The following is a 20,095-nucleotide window of genomic DNA, read 5'->3' on the forward strand; positions in this document are numbered from 1 at the left end:
GCATTGCCCTCAAACTGAAAAGTGGTAAAGTCCACCTTGTTGGACTCCAGTATCCCTATGTTTCGGAACCTATCCCTGCACCGGTCAATGAAATCCTAGGGGTCCTCTGACTGGTCACCCCCAAAGGCAGGGGGTGAAGCCTAGTCCATCTGACCAGATGCTCTGCTAATCATCTTTCGCGTCTGGTACAACCGCTGGCATAATCGCAATAACAGGCTGGGGCCCGCCTGCAAGTAGTGTACCTGAATCTAATAAACGTCAATGGCATGCCCCGGAGCCTGTGCGGTAGAGGTCTGTGCTCCTCATCCGCCTGAGATGTGGTAGGGTCCACTAAAAATAAAACAACATATGTCATAGAATTTATGAATCGCAGCATACGGCCCATGACCTTTAGGAATCCCGGTACAGTCATGAAATCTGCTGGAGCTGGCAAAGCTGCAGGAGCCTCATCCTTCTCCTCAACAATAGGATCCTCCATAGGATCCACTGGTGGTGCAACAAGAGCAACACTAGGGCGTCGTCGTCCTAGGACTGGAGGTTCGTCTCCCCGATCTCTGCCTTGGCCTCTAGTAACAAGGGGAGTAGCCCCTCGTCCGCTTGGTACATCCGTCGCACGCGTCCTCACCATCTGTGAGAGATCAATAGAAAGACACTTAGTATAATATTAACTACACGATAGGAGATGAAGAAAGAAATGTTTCCTAACACTATATAACCTCTCGTAGATAAGTACAGACATCTCCGCACCATTCCACAACACTCTATTAGGCTTGATCATGACTCCTGAAACCTATATGAACCTAAAGCTCCGATACCAAGCTACAACGACCCAATTCCATACTAGGTCGAGACTGCACCTAACGCCACCGCTAGGCAAACACACAAGTGAAACTAGCATTTATTTATCCCATTTTTAACATATTTTAAATACACCAAACTTCATGAAATGATGATAAGTCTTTTTATACAAGTTTGAACATATAATATATAGTCTACTACGATAGAAGTGATAAGTATAATAGTACAAAAGTGCTACAAATCCCAAAAACCAATGTTATAAGTACATGAGTAATTTTGGAAATATACAAAACCACTAAGGCTACTGTTTGAAAGTAATAGACAGAAACAGTAAATAAGATGGAAGGAGACTCTGGTGCTACAAATCGTAGCAAGGTAAGCAGCTCACTCCTAAGTCTCCGCAGTAGATCGGCTACACGCCCGCGTGACCACTGGTAGAACCTGTCTCAGTACCTGCAAATTAGCGCAGAAGTGTAGCATACGAAGAACAACACGTACCCAATAAGTATCTAGTTTAACCTCGAAGAAGTAGTGACGAGGGGTCGACTTAACACTTACTAGAGGTCAATAATAACAATAAAAGTGCATAAAGTAGACATGGTGAGCAAACAACAGGCATTGATGAGTCAAATAAAAGAAATTATAATAACTACAGCGGGATTCCGTAACACATCACCAACATCTTATAACTAACCGTAAAGGTACTAACTTAATTATTCAATATGGAATCCATTTCGATTATTAAGCACGAAGTTGTCGAGGCAAATGGCCTGATCCTATAAGAATAGTGGTATTCAGTACTGGACAGGCAAACTGCCTGATCCCATAAGAATGGTGGTACTGTCAAGGCGAATGACTGGATCCCATAAGAATATGATACTACCAAGGCGAACGGCCCGATTCCATAAGAATATGATACTACTGAGGCAAAGGGCCTGGTCCCATTAGAGTAGAGATGTTTATATCACTCACAGAAGTACTTGCGATGCGAGAGGACATGGATTTTTCATAGGTATTAATTATTCCTCAAATTTTTCAAAGAAGAAGGCTATCTCGATAATCATAATCTTAAATCCCTTGTCTCAGCTCTAGTCGACACAGTCAATACGCAAGATAATCATAACAGTACAATAAAAGCATGGTGTGGAGTTATATCTACCTGGACATCTCATGGAATATAGCTACGCACAAACTCTCGTCACCTCATGCATATGTAGCTCTCCCCACAAGAAATACTTAACAAAATACACCTAATTGGATGAGTTCCCTCTTGCAAGGTTTGACAAGAGACTTACCTCACTCCAAAGCTCAATTCCGATCCACAAATTCACTCTAAAGCCTCAAGTCAGTGTCGAACAATCCGAAACTACCCTAATATTGTAAGAATAAATCATTATATGCTCAAAAGATCATAATTTAGCTATTATAGTAATTTTCCAACCCAAATTAGAAGATTCTAAAAATTCTCCCCTCAGGCCCACGTGCCTGGAGTCTGGAGAACAATCTAGCATTTGCAGAATTCACTTAGATGCCCAGATTTCGCACCTGCGAGCAATACATACGCATATGTGGTGTCACTTTTACAAGCCAAGAAGCGCACCTGCGATAGGCCATCCAGCTCCTGCCCTCTGCTTCTGCGCCTTCATTCCCTCTTCCGCGATCACGCAGGTATAGAAAATAACATCGCACCTGCAACCTCTGTGATCTCTGCACTATCCATTCCAAGCCTCTTCTATGAGCCACTGCCTAGCCTATACAGTCTCGCACCTGCGACCAAACCCATTGCAGGTGCGATGGCACCAGTCCAGAACTCCTCAGCTTTTCCTTAAGTCCAAAACCCAATCTGTTAACCATATGGAATCCACCTGAGGCCCCCGATACCTCAACCAAATATACCAACACGTCCTAAAATATGATACGAACTTAGTCGTGGCCTCAAATTACATCAGACAATATCAAAATTACAAATCGCGCCTCGAATCGAACTTATGAATTTATGAAACTTCCAAATTCTATAACTTGTGCCGAAACATATCATATCGATTTGGAATAATCACAAATTTTGCACATGAGACATAAATGAAATTACAAAGCTATTCAAATTTCCGAAATTTAAATCTGAGTCCGATATCATAAAAGTCAACGCTCGGTCAAGCTTATGAATATTTCAAAACTTCAACTTTCGAACTCTCCAAAATGCTTTAAATTATCCTATAGACCTCCAAATCTAAATTCGGTCGCACGTCTAAGTCCAATATCACCATACGAAGCTATATAATTATCAAAATGTCATTTCGGAGTCATCTACACAAAAGTCAAATTTCCTGTCAACTCTTTCACTAAAGCTTCTAAAACAAGAATTGTTCTTCAAAATTGATCCCAAATCATCCGAAAACCAAACTCGACCAGACACACAAGTCATAATACATAATACGAAGCAGCTCAAGGTCTTAAGCCACAGAACGGGATGCAAATTCTCAAAATGGCAGGTCGGGTCGTTACAACTTTAAAGATGTTGAAATTTTTGGATCTATGGTTTGTTATCATGGCACTAAAATTGAAGAAAAATTACTTCCCACCTTCTTTCTTTCTCTATCTCGAATTAATATTGTTGCTTGGTGAGGAAGAGAGAAAAGCACAAAGGGTGTTGTCGTGCCTTATTTGCATTCATTATCATTTATACGAGATATTGAGAAGATTAAAGCACGAAGGGAGATGTTGTGTCGTTGAATGATTATTATCATTTATCATATCAAACGAGGAAGAAAGTAAAAGCATGAATGGTGATGTCGTGCTAGTTTATTTTTGATATTACTTGGTGAGGACGAGAGTAAAAGCACGAAGGGTGATGTCGTGCCATTTTTATCACCTTGCATATTTGATTCACGAATTGGTGAATTACTTGGTTGCATTATTGCTTATTTCGGGAGATATTAATTGGTGATTTCGTACTTGGCGTTCTTATGATATTCCCATTTTCGCATGTCCCCTCCTAGTTAATGTTTTAGATACACTACCTATTATTTTGTTGCTCTATGTATATATCTGTTCGGGTTACAAGCAGGTGTCTTGTCATAGCTTCGTCACTACCTCATCAATGTTAGGCTCGACATTTACGGAGTACATTGTGTTGGTTGTACTCACGCTACACTTCTGCACTTTTTGTGTAGATACTGGTATTGATTCCGGTAGCACCTAGTAGTGTTTTGCTCGGCTTCAGCCAAATTTGGAGACTTGAAGTATAGTTGCACGACGTCCGCAACACTGAAGTCCCCTTCTTTATCTATTCTATTGTTTATCTAGTATCAATCAATTAAATAGTTGTACTTTGTTTCAGACCATATATGTAGTATTTTAGTTGGTCATGTACTTGTGACTCCGAATTTCTGGGAGTAGTTAGCATCATGTTACTTTTATTAACACTCTGTTAAATTTTGTCACGACCTCGGTTCTCCCTCCGTGAACCATCGTGACGGCACCTAGTCTCTCGACTAGGTAAGCCTAAGATGCGGAAGATAAACCAAATTTGCGAAAGAAAATAATTTAAAATAGAAATAGAGTAATAAAACACCGATTAAAAGTGTCGCTCGGCGTACACAATATTAACTCTTAAAACCAATACACTTTCCCAAAACCAAGAAACCCATGAATCACAAGCTACGAATATAATAAAAATGCTCTAACTCCGAAAAGTCCGCATCCACAGAAGAAAATAGAATGGCTATCACTACAAGATGGAATGGAAAGGGACTCCTCGGTCTGCGGACGTGGCAGATATACCTCGAAGTCTCTGGAACAGTCGCCTAGCCTCAAGGGTGATAGGACTGAGTTAAAGTACCTGGATCTGCACAAAAAAAACATGCGCAGAAAGGGCATGAGTACACCATAGCAGTACTCAGTAAGTGTCAAGCCTAACCTCGGTCGGGTAGTGACGAGGAAGGTCAGGGCCCTATTGAGGTTAAATAAAATATAAGGTATAACAATATATAATAACACAGTATGATTAAGTGCAACAGTAAGAAATAACATATAATAGAAAGAACAACAACAACTAGAACAGAGACAAAAATAATCACGAAAAGGAAAATACAATTCAACACAGAGATAATAACAAGGGTACCTTCTAGGATACCGTCCTGTAATCCCAATTACATCCATCTAGTGGATCTCCCGGGATACCGTCCCGTAGTCTATCATACATATATGAAGGATCTCCCAGGATCCCGTCCCGTAGTCCAACTATCAGCGTGCGGGGATCTACCAGAATCCTGATCCGTAGTCCCAAATATAAATACCCAGTACTTGGGGGAATCTATCGAGTGTAGTCCCATAGTTCCATATAACTGTGCAGGGGGGATCTACTAGAATCCCACATCCGTAGTCCCAATTAAACAAACAAGGGGGATCTACCGGAATCCCACATCCGTAGTCCCAAATAAATAGACAAAGGGGATCTACCGGAATCCCAATTCGTAGTCCCAATGTAATTACACACCAACAATAGGAAAATATTCAGTAAATGTCAATTTCATATTAACGCAAACAAGTAATTCTAGTCTAGCATGCTGCAAAAAATTCAGGTAAAGCAGTTTGAGCAAATAAAGCAATTAAATCACTTAGACATACTTTCCTACGCGAACCATAGGCTTAAAGTGCAAGTAATATAAACAGGGAAGGAAACATACTAGTAATTATTTAATGAAAACCGGATTTTCACTAATTAGCACAAGTACACACTCGTCACCTCACGTACAAGGCATTTCAATTAACAATAATACCAAATCCTAAGGGGAAGGTTCCCCACACAAGGTTAGGCAAGCCACTTACCTCGAATCGTCTCAAAATCAACTTGAAACCACGTTCTTGACACGAGTACTCAACTCCAAATGGACCGAATGACCTGAAATTTTGCACACACGTCACATTTAACACTACAGAGCTACTCCAACTTCTGGAATTCCATTCCGACCCTCGGATAAAAATCTCACTATCGAACTGGAAACTTCAAAATTTTGACTTTCGGCATTTCAAGCCTAAATTAGCTACAGACCTCTAAAACACAATCCGAACACGCCCCTAAGCCCGAAATCACCCAACGGAGCTAACAAAACCATCGGAATTCCATTCTGAGGCCTTCTTTACACTGTTCCGACTATGATAAAATTTCCAACACTTAATCTCTCATTTAGGGACTAAGTGCCCCAAAACTATCCGAAATTCAAAACCAAACATCCGGGCAAATCAAAATAGCATAAATAAACACGGGGAAAGCAGTTAATAGGGGATAGGGGCGTGAATTCTTAAGACGATCGGTCGGGTCGTCACATCCTCCTACACTTAAACATTCTTTCGTCCTCGAACGAGCATAGAGACATACCTGAAGTAGTGAAAAGATAAGGGTAACGGCTACGCGTATCCTGCTCGGTCTCCCAGGTCGCCTCCTCGACCGGCTGACCCTGCCACTGAACCTTCACTTATACAATGTTCTTTGACCTCAGCTTTCTAACCTGCCTATCCAATATTGCCACTGGCTCTTCAATGTAGGATAGATCCTTGTCCAACTGGACTGAACTGAAATCTAACACATGCGACGGATCACCGTGATACCTCCGGAGCATCGAAACATGAAATACTAGATGAACGCCTGCCAAGCTGGGAGGTAAGGCAAGCTCATAAGCAACCTCCCCAATACGCCGCAATATCTCAAAAGGACCAATAAACCTCAGACTCAACTTTCCTTTCTTCCCAAATCTCATAACGCCCTTCATAGGCGAAACCCGAAGCAGAACCCACTCTCCAACCATATAGGAAACATCACGAACCTTCCGGTCAACGTAGCTCTTCTGTCTGGACTGGGATCTACGGAGTCTATCCTAAATCACTTTAACTTTCTCCAAAGCATCCTGTACCAAGTCTGTGCCCAATAATCTGGCCTCACCCGGCTCAAACCAATCCACCGGGGACCTACACCGCCTACCATATAAGGCCTCATACGGTGCCATTTGAATGTTGGACTGATAGTTGTTGTTGTAAGCAAACTCCGCAAATGGAAAGAACTAATCCCAAGACCCTCCGAACTCAATCACGCACGCACGGAGCATATCTTTAAGAATCTGCGATCGGACTATCCATCCGTCTGAGGGTGAAATGTTGTACTCAACTCCACCCGAGTACCTAACTCATGCTGGACGGTCCTCCAGAACCATGATATGAACTGAGTACCTCTATCTGAAATGATGGAAACTGGAATACCATGCAGACGAACAATCTTCCGGATATAAATCTCCGCCAACCACTCTGAAGAATAGGTAGTACACACAGGAATGAAATGCACGAACTTGGTCAGCCGATCCACAATCACCCAAATGGCATCGAACTTCCTCAAAGTCTGTGGGAGTCCAAGTACGAAGTCCATAGTGATCCGCTCCCACTTCCACTCCGGAATCTCTATCTGCTGAAGCAACCCACCCGGTCTCTGGTGCTCATACTTCACCTGCTGATAGTTGAGGCACCAAGCTACAAATCCAACTATATCCTTCTTCATCTGCCTCCACCAATAGTGTTGCCTCAAATCCTGATACATCTTCACGGCATCTAGATGGATGGAATACCGCGAACTGTGGGCCTCCTCTAGAATCAACTCCCGAAGCCCATAAATATTGGGTACACAAATCCGACCCTGCATCCTCAATACCCCATCATCACCAATAGTCACATCTTTGGCATCACCGTGCTGAACTTTATCCTTGAGGACAATCAAATGAGGGTCATCATATTGACGTTCCCTGATACGATCAAATAAGGATGACCGAGAAACCACGCAAGCTAGAACCCTACTGAACTCTGAAAGATCCAATCTCACAAACTAGCTGGCTAAGGTCTGAACATCCATCACCATAGGTCTATCCGATGCTGGTAAATAAGCCAAACTCCCCAAACTCTCTACCCGGCGACTCAAGGCATCGGCCACCACATTGGCCTTGCCCGGGTGATATAAAATAGTGATATCATAGTCCTTCAGCAACTCTAACCATCTCCTCTGGCGCAAATTTAGATCCTTTCTCTTGAATAGGTGCTGCAAGCTTCGATGATCAGTATAAATCTCACAAGAAACCCGTACAAATAATGGCGCAAGATCTTCAAGGCGTGAATAATGGTAGCTAAATTAAGGTCGTGGACCGGATAATTCTTCTTGTAAAACTTCAACTGTCTGGACACGTAGGGAATCACCCTACCGTCCTGCATCAAAACCTCTCCAAAGCCAATCCTCGAGGCATCACAATAAACCATATAAGACCCCGAACCTATAGGCAATATCAAAACTAGGGCTGTAGTCAAAGCTGTCTTGAGCTTCTGAAAGCTCTCCTCACACTCTTCCATCCACAGGAACGGAGCAGCCTTTTGGGTCAGTCTGGTCATAGGAGTTGCAATCGATGAAACCCCCCTCAACAAATTGATGGTAATAACACGCCAAGCCAAGAAAACTGCGGATCTCTGTTGCTGAGGATGGTCTGGGCCAACTCTGCACGGCCTCTACTTTCTTCGGATCCACCTGAATACCCTCACTCAACACCACATGGCCTAAGAATGCCACGGAATCCAACCAAAACACACATTTCGAGAACTTAGCATATAACTTCTTTTCTCTCAAGGTCTGAATCACTGTCCTCATGTGCTGCTCATGATCTTCCCGACTCCAGGAATACACCAGAATATCATCAATAAAGACAATGACGAACGAGTTAAGATACGTCCAGAACACACTGTGCATCAAATACATAAAAGCTGTTGGGGCATTGGTCAGCCCAAATGCCATAACAAGAAACTCGTAATGACCATACCGAGTCCTGAAAGCATTCTTTAGGATATCTGGCTCCTGAATCTTCAACTGATGGTAACCTGAGCACAAGGCAATCTTAGGAAACACTTGTACGCGCTGAAGCTGGTCAAACAGATCATCAATACGAGGCAAAGGATAACGGTTCTTCAGAGTAACCTTGTTCAACTGGCGATAATCAATACACATACACATAGAACCATCCTTTTTATTCACAAACAAGACAGGACCACCCCAAGGTGATACACTGGGCCGAATAAAACCCTTACCAAGCAATTCCTATAACTGATCCTTCAACTCAGGAGGATCCATACAATACGAAGGAATAGAAATGGAAGAGTGCTCGGCAACAGATCAATGCCAAAATCAATATCTCTATTAGGCAGCATGCCCGGAAGATCAGCTAGAAACACATCGGGAAAATCCTGTACTACTGGGACTGAATCAACTGAAGGGGTATCAACACTGACATCTCCACATAAGCTAAATACGTGTTACACCCCTTCTCAACCATACGCTGAGCTTTAAGAAAAGAAATAACTCTACTGGAAGTGCGATCTAAAGTACCCGTCCACTCAACACGTGATATACCTAGTGTCACACCTCCTTTTTGCGCGCCCGCCCCGAAGGGTTGAGATGCGCGAGGGAGTTTTTTCCAATTTAAGTGACAATATTCGAAACGGGATTATTTATTTTAATTTAGAGTCGCCACTTGGGAAAGGTTTGGCTTTTGGTGTCCCAAGTCACCGGTTTATCTTGAATCCCAAATCGAGGAAATTTTCGACTTTTCCAAATGAAGTCTGTGAACCAGAAATTCTAAGTAAGGAATTCTGTTGACCCGAGGGAAGGTGTTAGGCACCCTCGAATCCCGTGGTTCTAGCACGGTCGCTTAAATTATTATAATGGCTAAATATCTGATTTAAATACATGTTGTGACTTATGTGCTTTTATTAAGTTTAAAACCGCTTTTATTATTATCATTTATTTTTATAGAATTGCAACGTCATGAAAATGCATCTCGAACCACGTCACAATCAATGCACCCGTAGTTGTTAACACATTTAGACTCCGTTGAGATTTGGATTTGGGTCACATCAATGTGCACCCGAATTTGAGAATATAGTTTTAATTAAGCCGCGCCTACAGAGTCTAGCACGTCATTATTTTTTAAAGAAGGCCATGAAATTCACTAAAAACGGCCTATCCTGAATTCTAGATATTTATTATGGTTAATCATTGAGGGCCCCGCAATTTGCATTTTTTATTTGGCGAGGCTCGTCTCATTATTTTAGAAAAGGATATCCTAAAGTGACTACATTTCTATTATGTTTGTTTCCAGAAATAGAAGAAAGAAAATGTATGCTAATTGAAGTATAAGCTTTGGCCTAAACCGGACTCTTATCAATTTTTGATTAATTACTTATAAAGTGAAGAGACGTCATACCTTACGAAAATGCTTTAGTTGGACAAAGAAATTACATATGAGATTGACAAAATGCAACACTTAATCCGAACAACATCCTTAAGTCGAGTTTAAATTAAATTGCTTAAATAGGATTAATAGAGTTCCTTATTAAAGGATGTTACTGATGATGTTCGAAACTAGTCCTATAAACTGCCTAAAGAAATCGAAACTGGATGATTCAAAACTGTATTATATTTGGCTAGATTTAACAGCCATTTGCCCCTACCTATTCGAAGCATGCTAAAAGAGTGAGTTTAAGTTTAACAATTGTATAAATAGTTTCACATTCCATGGATTGTATTTACATCATGTATGCTACTAAACGAATCAAATACCGCAGTTTCAGATTAACATAAACTTTAATTAAGTACAAACTTACTAATGTATTCTCTATTAGCTATAAACTAAAATTTACACAACTTAACAACATTTATGAAAAGGCAGTCAGTAAATAGCAGGTGATTATAACTCCTTCAAATCTTTCTATTCATGCTTTTCAATGTTACAATCAGCTACACCAATGTGAGACTCGAGATGTGTACCTGGAAATACTGAAAATGCAAAGGAGAAGAGGAAGAAGATAGGGAAATCAGCAGCAGCAAGAAACAGAATAGCAGCAGCAGCAGGAAACAGAATAGCAGCAACAACAACAAACGAAACAATTGGAGTGGAATCAAGACCCCAACTAGACCAAGTCCCCGAGTAAAACAACAACAACCAGCAGACTCAGTTAGGATTTGGAAGAAATCAGTATTGCACAAACAGGTCAAGACCAGTGAAATCAAGACAGCAATAAAAAATGTAATTTCTAATTCTGTCTGTCTGTGTTATCAAAGAGAATTCTTTTCCAGTTTTCTATTTTTCAGAACTTCAGCTCTCAATCTCCAAACTAAGCTTTCTGTGTGTATTCTCTTTGTCTCTGTCTGTGTGTGTGTATCTATGTCTATCCTAAGGTCTGTGTGCCTGTCTATGTATATATGTGTATATCTTCCGTCCCTTTAAACTGATGGAAGTCCTCCTCTTTTATAAGCCTCAAATCACCTCTTTATCAGCCTGTTAGACAATCAGAACACCCCTCCCATGTGCTCCCCCTTTTTCAGATTCCACTTAGCTATTTAAGTATAAACCCCCATGATATTCCCTGGCAGACTTACTCTTTTAAACGAGGTTTAATACTTCTTAAACTAAAGCAGGGTATGGGCAGCAGAATATAATCTGACAGCACATGCTGTCAAACTATTTAAAATCAAAAAGCCTTTATGCAGGACCCAGGCTGTGCACAAATGCACCTGTGGTGCACAAATGCACATGTTGTGCACAAGTGCACATGCCCTCCAATTTCAGAACTGTAACTAAACAAAACATTCATTTTACATTTCTGATTCAATTTAAAAATTATAAGTGCTAAACTCAGTTCCTAATTGATTTAGGCAATGCTTAGCAGAAGCAAGTCAATTTGTTATTGTTCAGGCAGCTGAAACTAATTGACGACACATGTCGACTCGACTATATTAATCATAACATGTACAATCGTAGCCAAAATCAGATGTCTAATAGTATCGAACACATGACTCGAGTCATACTGACCCAGCAGAATTGTACTCGAGGAATCAGTTAATCAGTCAAATTTGAAATTCAGCTAATTGCACAGCACATACATACATACATATTATCAGTGAATAGAAGAAGGCCTTTAATCAAACACATAGGTTCAGGAAAGGTGGACAGGATACATTTGGTAAAATTCAAAACACCAATTACACAAAACATGAACAGCCCTTTAATCAGCACATAGACTAAAAATAAAGAAAAAGGAAAACAAAAACTCACCTTAAATCCCGAAAAATCAAAAGTCTTAGCTTGGATTCGAACAGACCCTTCTCAGGGTTGAACGGACTTTAATCGAAGTGTTTCTCAAATGAGAAACACTTAGATTAAGGTCCATTAGACCCTAATCTCTTGGTTTGAATAGGCACGGAACAGGCACGAGGAAACCTAGGGTTCTAGAGGGCAGATTTGGGTTTTGGGCTTTCTTGGTTAGATTCGGACCAAACCAAGCATGGTTTGGTCACGAGGGGGGTCCGGGGACTATCTGGTATGAAACTGGGGTGCATCGGTGTAGATCGAGTTTTGCTCGAATCTTCAAATGAAGATTCAAGAACCTAGGGGATGATTTGAACTAAACGGCCAACAGATCAATGTTCAAGGTGGTGAGGGAGTTCTATGGTGTTCAGGTGGAGGTCACCGGCGTTCATGCCGCCGGGTTTCTGGTGAAGGGAGATGGGGGCGGCTCTAGGGTTCCGGGGTTCTTGTGAAGATGATGAAAGCTGGGGTATTGGATAGGGGGCAGGGTACGAGTGGGAGCTTATATATGGAGTGGATGAACGGATCCTGGCCGTCGGATGAGACACGATGAAGGGCCAGGATCCTTCAACTAATAGGAAACGGTGTCGTTTCAAAACTAGAGGGGTTGGGTCGGTCCGGGTGGAATGGGTCGGGTTCATCAGTGGGTTATGGGGAAGTGATCTTGGCCGTTGATCAATCTGAGATCAACGGCCCAGATCAGACTAGGTTAAAACGGTGTCGTTTGGAAGCTCTGGGTGTCGGCTGTTGTGGACCGGGTTACACAGGGGTTTTGGGTTTGAGTTTTGGGCCTCGAATTTAAAATGAAAATAAGCCCAACTGATTTTCAACCCAATTCTGCACTCTCTTTTATTATTTTTTTTATTTTAAAACAAAACCTAAGTAAATCAAATTAAAATTAAATAAACACTTAATACAATTATTTGCACACATATATTAAAATATTTAAAACAGGTAAAATCAAACAAAACAAAAATCATGGACAAAGATGCCTATTTATGTTTTTCTATTTAACAAACGGATTACGGTTCAAATTACGCATGACACACACATTCTTTTTTTTTGTATTTTGTTTTAATAAAAATAAAATGAGCAAAAATCATAAATAATTAACAAAGTGCCATGTAAAATCCAAAAATTGTACAGCGGGACCATTTGTTATTATTTTAATTTCTTTTGGAGCGAGTGTCGCGTAAAACAAAAATCACGTGCTCACAGCTACCCCTCTTTGTTTGGAAACACGAAGAGTTTTCGTGCAAAGATAAAGTGAGCGGATATGAGCGATTTTTTGCCTACGGACTACTCCGTGTGAAGCATGTTTTTTTTGAAAGATTTGACCGAATCTTTGCTTCAAAGATTTCCTACATATCCTGGGCTAAACAGGAATCAGGTCAATGTAGTTCGGGAAGTTTTGGTAGCTGAGACTACCATGGTATTGCAATGCTTGTTGTTACTGCTGTTGTTGTTGTCACCTGCTTTACTGACCGCCTTATTACATCCAAAGAAAAATTGAAACTGAACTAAATACTTATATGCATGTCAACTGCTAGTTACAAGATCCTTATCTATGATTCTTTTGCGACTTGATCATGGGTCTTAGCTGATTTTGCTTGGAGACTTCGATCCGAATCTTGATGCTTGCGAGTTGTAGGTGCTTGTTTAATCTCTGGGATACTCAGTGAGACGTGACTGGCAGAGTTCTGGACCTTAAACAAATCTTGGAGCGATCCGCCTTCCATTTTCTCCGGTATCTCGGGACATCTTCTTTTTGTCTTTTTCTTCTTTGATTCCGAGTTGAGACTCATCTCGTGGGTCATTTCGATCCGTGTGGCTCGAGGTTAGACCTGCGGGAGAAAACAAACAAACGAACGAAATTTTCTTTCCCAGTTTCACTAGGAAAATTTCGTGAATTATTCGCCAGGAAGTTCATAAAATTGATGAAAGAGGATATGCATGCTCAGTTCAGGGTTGGGGCCCTAATATCGACTAGTTGGGGAGAAGTTCGGTTTTAGAGTTGAAACTCTAATACTGACCAACTGGGGGAAAGTTCAGTTTAGGGTTTAAAACCCTAATGCTGATTAAGAGGAAAAGTTCAGTTTAGGGTTTAAAACCCTAATGCTGGCTGAAGGAATAAGTTCAGTTTAGAGTTTAAAACCCTAATGCTGACTGAAAGGAAAAGTTCAGTTTAGAGTTTAAAACCCTAATGCTGACTAAATGAAAAAATTCAGTTTAGGGTTTAAAACCCTAATGCTGATTGCATGGAAAAGCTCAGTTTAGGGTTTAAAACCCTAATGCTGGCTGAACGGAAAAAGTTCAGTTTAGGGTTTAAAACCCTAATGCTGACTAAAGGAAAAATTCAGTTTAGGGTTTAAAACCTTAATGCTGACTGCATGGAAAATCTTAGTTTAGGGTTTAAAACCCTAATACTGGCTGAATGGAAAAAGTTCAGTTTAGGGTTTAAAACCCTAATGCTGACTAAATGGAAAAAGTTCAGTTTAGGGTTTAAAACCCTAATGCTGACTAAAGGAAAAATTCAGTTTAGGGTTTAAAACCCTAATGCTGACTGCATGAAAAAGCTCAGTTTAGGGTTTAAAACCCTAATGCTGGCTGAATGGAAAAAGTTCAGTTTAGGGTTTAAAACCCTAATGCTGACTAAAGGAAAAATTCAGTTTAGGGTTTAAAACCCTAATGCTGACTGCATGGAAAAGCTCAGTTTAGGGTTTAAAACCCTAATGCTGGCTGAATGGAAAAAGTTCAGTTTAGGGTTTAAAACCCTAATGCTGACTAAAGGAAAAATTCAGTTTAGGGTTTAAAACCCTAATGCTGACTGCATGGAAAAGCTCAGTTTAGGGTTTAAAACCCTAATGCTGGCTGAATGGAAAAAGTTCAGTTTAGGGTTTAAAACCCTAATGCTAGCTGAATGGAAAAAGTTCAGTTTAGGGTTTAAAACCCTAATGCTGACTAAAGGAAAAATTCAGTTTAGGGTTTAAAACCCTAATGCTGACTGCATGGGAAAAGCTCAGTTTAGGGTTTAAAACCCTAATGCTGACTGCATAGAAAAGCTCAGTTTAGGGTTTAAAACCCTAATGCTAGCTGAATGGAAAAAGTTCAGTTTAGGGTTTAAAACCCTAATGCTGACTAAAGGAAAAATTCAGTTTAGGGTTTAAAACCATAATGCTGACTGCATGGAAAAGCTCAGTTTAGGGTTTAAAACCCTAATGCTGGCTGAATGGAAAAAGTTCAGTTTAGGGTTTAAAACCCTAATGCTGACTAAAGGAAAAATTCAGTTTAGGGTTTAAAACCCTAATGCTGACTGCATGGGAAAAGCTCAGTTTAGGGTTTAAAACCCTAATGCTGGCTGAGTGGAAAAAGTTCAGCTTAGGGTTTAAAACCCTAATGCTGACTAAATGGAAAAGCTCAGTTTAGGGTTTAAAACCCTAATGCTGGCTGAAGGAAAAAGTTCAGTTTAGGGTTTAAAACCCTAATGCTGACTAAAGGAAAAAAGTTCAGTCTAGGGTTTAAAACCCTAATGCTGATTGCATGGAAAAGCTCAGTTTAGGGTTTAAAACCCTAATGCTGGCTGAATGGAAAAAGGTTCAGGTTAGGGTTTTAAAACCCTAATTCTGATTGCATGGAAAATATCAGTTTTGGGTTTAAAACCCTAATGCTGATTCCATGGAAAAGCTCAGTTTAGGGTTTAAAACCCTAATGCTAGCTGAAAGGAAAAAAGTTCAGTTAGGGTTTAAAACCCTAATGCTGAAAAAAGTTCAGTTTAGGGTTTAAAACCCTAATGCTGATTGCATGGAAAAGCTCAGTTTAGGGTTTAAAACCCTAATGCTGGCTGAAAGGAAAAAGTTCAGTTTAGGGTTTAAAACCCTAATGCTGATTGCATGGAAAAGCTCAGTTTAGGGTTTAAAACCCTAATGCTGATTGCATGGAAAAGCTCAGTTTAGGGTTTAAAACCCTAATGCTGGCTGAATGGAAAAAAGTTCAGTTAGGGTTTAAAACCCTAATGCTGATTAAAGGAAAAATTCAGTTTAGGGTTTAAAACCCTAATGCTGATTGCATGGAAAAGCTCAGTTTAGGGTTTAAAACCCTAATGCTGGCTGAATGGAAAAAAGTTCAGTTTAGGGTTTAAAACCCTAATGCTGATTAAAGGAAAAATTCAGTTTAGGGTTTAAAACCCTAATGCTGATTGCATGGAAAAGCTCAGTTTAGGGTTTAAAACCCTAATGCTGGCTGAATGGAAAAGTTCAGTTTAGGGTTTAAAATCCTAATGCTGACTGGCCGGGGACAAAGTTCGAGAATACTAAACGACCTCTTTTTTTGAATTTTCTTGTTTTAGTAGAAGATAAAAAGGAGTTTCGTGGAAAATTACCTTTTGAGTGAATTCATCATTGCCAAAGTATTTCTTGTACCCGTGTACCTTCTTCTTTGGACGACACCTGCTTCTTACACGGTTGTCTTGGATTATACCTGTTTCAACTTTTCAGACAAAGAACAATTGTTAGTTTGGAAATGACGGTCGGTTCAGTGACCTTGATCGTTCACAGTTGCTTTGTTGCGTCTTTATTTCCGTTGCGAAGTCCGGCCATTGACTTGATTCAAATGGTGAAACCCTTTAGACTGCTCCGGCTTATATTTCCAGATTCTGTGATGATTTGCCTCGTAAGGCTCCCTTTTTTTTTTTGTGTCCCGTTTTGCTTGGAGATTCTCAACGGGGATTTATTGGAGGTATCTGTGGGGATTTGTACAAAAGGAAGCTCTGTGGGGGGAATATTTACAAAATGGATTCTTTGTGTGGATTTCTGTACAATGGGGCATGTTGGGGATTTGTTTCAAAACGGGCTCTCTAGGCTTTGTTGGGGTAAGCTTGTTGGGGAAAATTTTTACAAAGGGACTCGCTGGGGATGTGATGGGGATTTGTGTCCCCATTTTTATTAACAAAGGGAAATCCTGTGAGGATTTGTGCGAGGAGGACTTACTGGGGAAATTTCTCTCTTTCCTCTTTACTTCGAAAGCCATCAGACATCATGATTCATCAGGTTTGGACAGACGTACCAACGAAACGGGGGGTTTTCCTTCATGAAACAGAATTCCGTGAAACCAAACCTGCCACCTGCCCTTTCTGGTGTATCTAGAACTTGGGGTTAAACATAAAAAGGGATTTGAAGAAAAACAAAGAAAGGAGAAAACAAATTTCAGGAAAGGAGTGTCCCTTTCGGGACGAGAAAGACTTATCTGAGGAAAATAATGCTGGCTTTAAATGACATGACATGCTCTTTGGACTGGACGCCTGACCTTCAATGAACTTGCATTTCCCCGAACCAAAACGGATCTGTGATTCCAAACCGGTGGAATTTTGCCGAGATCTCCTTGGGGTGGAGTCATTCTTTTCGGCCAACAGCGCCCTTTTGCGGGTTTTCGCTGGCTGACCTCTCTCATTTCTCTTCCTGTCCTCGCTTGATAGCACTCTTTGCGAGTTTTTACTAAACAAGCTCTCTCATTTTGGTTTCTCTACTCTCGTTGCCTCGTGGTGCCCGAAGGTTTTCACCAACGAGACTCTCTCATTTTTGTCTCTCAATTTAGAGTGTGTCGGTCTCCATTCGTGACGCTTATTGGCTTCCCACTATCTTTGGTAATTTGATCTGAAAGCTTGTGCTTGGCAAAGAGAGGCAGATGATACTAACTTCTAGGCCGCTTGACGTGCCCCAGTTTCAATTTCAGGGTGAATGGGATTTTATTGTTGGTGTGACTGAACCTCAGGGAGAGGCTGCCTACGTATCCTTTCGGAATCAAGTCAAATGTAGTTCAGGCCTCAATCAATGTTTTGTTTTGTTTTTTTTTTTTTTTTTTTTTTTTTTTTTTGTAAGCGGCTCAAAGGTTTGTAGAGAGAATTGGGTAGTGTTTGGGGAGTAGTGGGGAATAAAACCTTCGTCATTTCAAATGTGTCTAGACTACTGGAGTATAATTCAGACATAGTATCTCTTGACTGCATCCGCATTTACTGCTGTTTCGGGGTCATTTCCTTCGATATCACCTAAATACAATGCTCCACTCGGCAATATCTTCCTTATGATGTATGGGCCTTTCCAATTTAGAGCAAACTTCCCTTTTGCTTCCTCATGATGCGGCAGAATACGCCTCAGTACCAGCTGACCTACTTCGAAATTCCTGGGTCGGACTTTCTTGTTGTAAGCACGGGCCATCCTTCGTTGGTACAACTGTCCGTGACAAACCGCGGCCATTCGCTTTTCATCAATCAAAGTCAATTGCTCTAACCGAGTCTTGACCCACTCGCTGTCTTCGATTTCTGCTTCGACAATGGTTCGAAGTGAAGGAATTTCTACCTCTGCCGGTATTACAGCCTCGGTCCCATAAACCAAAAGATAAGGAGTCGCTCCTACTGACGTGCGTACCGTAGTATGATATCCCAACAACGCAAATGGTAACTGCTCGTGCCACTGTCGGGAACCTTGGATTGTTTTTCTCAAAATCTTCTTGATGTTTTTGTTCGCCACTTCTACAGCACCATTGGCCTTTGGCCGATAAGGAGTAGAATTCCTATGCGTTATTTTGAATTGCTCGCATACATCTCCCATCAAGTGACTGTTCAAGTTTGTTGCGTTATCTGTAATGATAGTCGCAGGAATACCGAAACGACAGATAAGATTTGAGTGTACAAAATCCACTACAGCTTTTTTAGTGACCGACTTGAGAGTGACAGCTTCTACCCATTTTGTGAAGTAATCGATGGCAACCAGTATAAACCTGTGTCCATTCGAAGCCTTCGGTTCGATTGGTCCAATGACGTCCATGCCCCAGGCGACAAATGGCCAAGGCGTAGACATGGGATGCAGTTCTGTGGGAGGTGCATGAATCAAATCACCGTGCACCTGACATTGATGACACTTCCGAACGAAGCTAAAGCAGTCTTTTTCCATGGTCATCCAGTAATAACCTGCTCGAAGGATTTTCTTTGCTAAAACATACCCGTTCATGTGAGGTCCGCACACACCTGCGTGTACTTCGTGCATGATCTTTCTCGCCTCCTCGGCGTCGACACATCTTAAGAGATTGAGGTCCGGGGTCCTCTTGTACAACAATTCACCGCTCAGAAAGAAACCACTTGCATGTCGCCTAATGGTTCTCTTTTGATCTCCAGTAGCGTGCTCGGGGTACTCTTGCGTCTTTAAGAACCTCTCGATGTCATGGTACCAAGGCTGCGTATTTGATCCCTCCTCGATTACATTGCAGTAACCGTGTCTTTCCTTGATTTGGATTTCCAAAGGATCGACGTGGGCGTTGCCCGGGTAGGGTAGCATTGAAGCCAGAGTAGCAAGTGCGTCTGCCAGTTCATTGTGACACCTCGGGATATACCTGAACTCTATTGATGTAAAGCGCTTGCCGAGGTCCTCCACATGCTGTCGGTAAGGGATAAGTTTGACATCCCGAGTTTCCTATTCGCCTTGGACTTGCCGGATAATCAGGTCGGAATCTCCCAAAATCAATAAATCTTCGACATCCTGATCGATTGCCATATGCATGCCCATGATGCAGGCTTCATACTCAGCTGTATTGTTTGTGCAAAAGAAACGCAGTCTAGCTGTGGCGGGATAATGCTGACCGGAAGGCGAGATCAAAATTGCCCCGATCCCTACACATTTGGCATTCACGGCTCCATCAAAGAACATCTTCCAAACATGAGCGTTCTCCGAGACCACTTCTACGGTGTTTACTTCTTCATCTGGAAAGTAGGTATTCAATGGCTGGTATTCCTCATCGACCGGATTTTCGGCCAAGTGATCTACTAACGCCTGGGCTTTCATTGCCGTGCGAGTGACATAGACTATGTCGAATTCAGTAAGCAAGATTTGCCACTTTGCCAGTCTCCCAGTAGGCATTGGTTTCTGAAATATATACTTCAAAGGATCCAACCTGCTTATGAGGAAAGTAGTGTGGGCTTGGAGATAATGTCTCAGCTTTTGAGCAACCCACGTCAGAGCGCAACATGTTCTCTCCAGCAGAGTGTACTTGGCCTCGTAGCCGGTGAATTTCTTGCTCAAGTAGTAGATTGCTTGCTCCTTCTTTCCGGTTATGTCGTGTTGCCCGAGGACGCAACCGAAAGAGTT

The sequence above is a fragment of the Nicotiana tabacum genome, chromosome 22 (genome assembly GCF_000715075.1).
Source record: "Nicotiana tabacum cultivar K326 chromosome 22, ASM71507v2, whole genome shotgun sequence".
Classification (NCBI taxonomy): domain Eukaryota; kingdom Viridiplantae; phylum Streptophyta; class Magnoliopsida; order Solanales; family Solanaceae; genus Nicotiana; species Nicotiana tabacum.